The sequence below is a fragment of the Canis lupus genome, chromosome 30, assembly GCF_011100685.1.
Source record: "Canis lupus familiaris isolate Mischka breed German Shepherd chromosome 30, alternate assembly UU_Cfam_GSD_1.0, whole genome shotgun sequence".
In the NCBI taxonomy this organism is placed as follows: Eukaryota; Metazoa; Chordata; class Mammalia; order Carnivora; family Canidae; genus Canis; species Canis lupus.
The window spans coordinates 40630055-40634702 of NC_049251.1; positions in this window are offsets into that span (position 1 = coordinate 40630055).

The window sequence follows — 4648 nt, forward strand, 5'->3', positions numbered from 1 at the left end:
TTAAAACTACTTTTTAAAAAAAAAATTTTTTAAAACTACTTTTGATTTTAACTTCATTACCAACACCCATCATTTCTCTCTTGCCCGTATTGTAAGGGGCTTTCAGACCTTGATACAAATACATTGAAAGTGTATGAATTTGAAATAGATACACATATGAATATTATTCTGGGGAGAAGGTCCGGAGCAGCGCCGTGTAGTACTGTCTGTACTTGTGCTGTCCAGCAGAGGAGCCACCAGCCATGTGTTGCCACTGAGCACTTGAAAAGTGGTGAATGTGACTGTGGAACTGGATTTTAATTTTATTTAATTGTAATAAAATTTAAATAGCCGCATGTGGCTAACGGTGACTGTACTGGGCATCACAGTGGTAGATAACTATGACAGCACATAGAGCCAGTGGAGCACTTTTAAAAACATGCCATCCCTACTCCTTGAGAACAGTGACCATTTATTACTACGCGTTGTATCTTCAGTGCCTGATACAGGTTCAGTGTTTAATCAATGTTTGTTGAGTGAATAACTGAAGGGCCAAATTTCATATTTTCTCTGATCTTAGTTATTACGTTTCTAAAATAAAAAGGATGTACACTTAGATTTCTTCTAACTCAAAAAAAAGACTCTAGTAAGCAAATACTTATTAGACAAATATCTATTAAGTACCTATTATGTGCGAAGTAACTTCATTGCTGTAGCAATCTTAGGAAACTATCATTATACTGACTTTCAGAAAAGGGAAATAGTTTGCCCAAGCTCATGCAGCCCATAACTGATAATGTCAAAATTTTAACTCAGGTCTGTCTAGCTGTCTTCACTACACTCTTGCTTCTATATAAATCATAAATATAAATATAAATAAATGTAAATACTTTAGATAAATATAAAATAATAACAGCATTGAGAGGGCAGGGTGGCATACAAACCACACTGAATTGAAATATAGATCCTCCTCTTGGGAAGATCCCTGGTTCTACAGGTAAATTCTTGACTGCTGAGTGAGAGATGCCAGCTCTTCAAAAAACACCTGGGCTACTGAGAAGGCACAGACACTCTTTAGCCTCCTGAACCCACTGAAGCTGATGAAGGGAGGCAGGAGGGAAATCAGCCCGGAATGTACCAGAGTAAATACCTAGAAACCTCTGAGTTTTATCTTCCCTCTGTTGCTACCATATGAAAGCTTCAAATAGAAAGATTTCCTCCTCCTGCCTTCCACAGTCACAGTCCAACAAAATGTTCTTTTGGAATGTTTGAGGCTAATGAGTGAGAACATTTTTGTAGATGTAGGCATAATATACTTTTGACACAGTAATTTCAAATCTAAGCAGTTATCCTAAATAACTAATTAAGCAAATATATCAAGATTTAGTTACCAAAAGTGAGGGAATGACTAAAAACATCAAAAATTGATAAGCCAATCAGAGAAATCTCAACATTAAATATTTGATGATACTATGCAATTATTACTTAATTATTTAGGTGTGACTGTAGTATTATTACCATTTTATTTTCTTAAATGAGGGTCTTTATCTTTATAGCTCTTTGTCAATGAAATAAATAAAGATTTGATTCAAATATTTATTCCACCTCTTTTGATAGTAGTAAAAGACAAGAAAGGACCAAGTATCTTAGAACTGGATATGCCGTAAGTCTGGTATATTCAAACAATGGAATAGCTTGCAGCCATTAGAGTGAAGTTGTGTATAGCTCTGGAAAGATATACCAAAATGCTAACAGTGGTCATTTCTCGGTGGTGACTTTTCAATCAATTTCAATTTCCCTTCTGTTTATTTATATTTTCCGAAATATTTTCATTGAACGTATTGTTTATGTAATGAAATAATTTTAAACTGATTTCTAGATATTTAAGGTAGAGATAGGTAAATCAGTTAAGGAGTTTGCAAAGGAATTTTAAAGGGCCAGTGGGTATGTAGCTGCCTTTTTTTCGATCACAAAAGGACACCTGGCTTAGAAGCAGCTCAGAAGCTGACACAATCAATTCAACTCACACTTTTGTTTTGGATGAATTCCTTCTCCCCAGACTGAGGTGACTGAAGGCTCTTTATGCCTTGAGTTTAGGCAGAGGCTTTTCCTTCTCTGGCCCACCTGCCAAGGCTTCCATTAAGCCTTTCATCCTCTCTGCAGAGCAAGTGCTGGGTGTAGAGGCCTCACCTGTGCACAGTCTAGTGCTTCAAGCTGGTGCTATTTCCAGGAGGAGTTTATGGAAACACAGACTTGATTCTATATTTGGGCTTTGCTATAATCAATTACACTAGGGCTTGGAATAGCCGAAGTGCCTAGAATCTTTTTTTTTTTTTTTTTTTTTAGTGCCTAGAATCTAATAGAAGAATGAAATGTTTACCTGGTCACTGTTTCAAATCCAACCCAAACCCAGTCAGGGGTTGTGGAGGGTGTCAGAGGTTATGTATTGTTCTTTCCACTGCCCCACCTGGGAAGAGTGAGTGCTCCTGGCCCCATTCTGCCCAGGCGGCTCCAGGGGCCAGCACAGCCCTGACCGGTGAGGGCACTCGGGTGACACGCATGGATTCATACAGGGCTGTGTGCACGGGCCCAGCCGGACCCATGTGCACCCTTCTCGCAGGCTGGTGCGGCCTTCCTGGCACCCTTCACTTGGATGCACCGCAGTTTGCTTATGGGTTCATGTATTGAAGGACATCCTGATCTCTTTAAGGTTTTAGCTATGATGAATAGAGCTACCGTGCATACTCGCATGCTAGTTTTTGCGTGGAAACAGTTTTTTCAGAACAATTGTCTAAATACTAGAAGTATGAATGTTGGGCCCTCAGGTGAGATTTATTTAGCCTTGGAAAAAACCGCTAAACTGTCTTCCAAAGCAACCGTATGCACATCCCCAGCATGAAGGAGCGTTCCTGTCATATACAACCCTCCAGCAACTGGGATCCTTTTTTGGGACTTTAGCATCTCTAAATGGTGTGTAGCACTATCTCGCTGCTGTTCACATTGGTAACTTCCTAGTGATAGAGGATGTAGACCATATTTTTGCAGGCTTGTTTTTTATTGGTACATCGCTTTGTCCAGGTGTCTGCACAGATATCCACCCGTGGTTATACGGCTATGTTCTTATTGTGGACTTCTGAGCGTTTTTTGTAGAGATTGGATAAAAATCAAGTAGTTTGAATATCAGATGTGTGTTTTGCAAATATTTTCCCAGTTTGTGAGTTGTCTTTTAGTTTTCTGGGCAAAGTCTTTCACAGAGTAGAAGTTTTACCTTTATAAAGTTCACATTATGTATATATATATATATATATATTTTTTTTTGGATCAGTGTTTCATGTTGTGTGTTAAAACGCACCACCAAACTCAAGGTCATGTAGATTTTCTTTTATGTTTTCTTTTTGATATTTTGATAGCTGTGTGTTTTAAATTTACGTACAACGTTCAGTGAGTTTTGCTGGACGTGGTGAGAGTTTGGTCCACATGTCACGTCGCGTCCCTGGGCTCCAGGTCACCGTCCGTCAGTGTCCTGGGGAAGCCGGGGTTGGGCTCCGCGTCGGGGAAACGTTTCGGCGGCTCACAGGCCTCGGCTGGAGCCTGGACGGAGGCGGGGGCGGCCCTGGGCGCGGGGACACCGCCTCCCGCTCGGCCTCCTGCAGCGCCTGCGCGTCCCGCAGGGGGCGCCCGAGCCCAGGCCCGGACCAGGGGGCGCGTGCGCAGTAGCCTCGTCCGCCTGCTGAGGGGAGCCTGGGTGCGCGGGGAGGCCGTGAGGGGGGCGTCCACGCTGACAGGGCCCGGCTCCTTAGGACCTGCGGGGAGGCTCGGGGAGGCCGTGGGGGGGGCGTCCACGCTGACAGGGCCCGGCTCCTTAGGACCCGCGGGGAGGCTCGGGGAGGCCGTGGGGCCGCGTCCACGCTGACAGGGACCCGGCCTCCTCAGGACCCGCGGGGAGGCTCAGGGAGGCCGTGGGGTTAGGGTTAGAGTTAGGGTTAGGGGTTTGGGTCAGGGTCAGGAGTTAGGGGTTACGGTTAGGGTTAGGGTTTTTAGGGTTAGTTTTACGGTTATAGTTAGAATCCGGGTTAGGTATATGGATTATGGACTAGGGGTTAGTGTTTGGTTTCGGTTACTGATAGGTCTGCTGTTAGGCTAGGTTAGGGTTAGGGTTACGATTAGGGTTAGGGTTTTTGTCTGTAACAGTAGAGATTGGATCTGGTCATGTGCTTGACACTGGGACTCCCAGTAGCTTCAATGGGTTAGTTTTAAGTGTTCTAGTTATGTTTGGGGTTAGGGTATGTGCTTGGCATCCATCCATTCAGAAGCCTCTCCAGAGGATCAAACTCCAGGCCTCTGTTGAGGTGACAGTAGCCATGGCAGGCGTCTCCTGAGCTAGGGAGGGGATTTGCGGCTCTAAGTACTCTTTATTTGGATTTTCAATTTCCTTCCTGTTTTTATCTCGCTGTGCCCACCCGTTCCATCAATACTAACAATTGTCATTTTAAAGTTTTAATTGAATTCCCGTTTGTTAACACAGTATAACATAGTTTCAGGTGTGCCACATAGTGATTCAACCTTTGGCTACAACGCCTGGTACTCGTCACAGGTGCCCTCCGTCATCCCCATCCCCCACTTCCCTATCCACCCCCCCCCCATTCCTCTGGTATTTATTACTTTATTC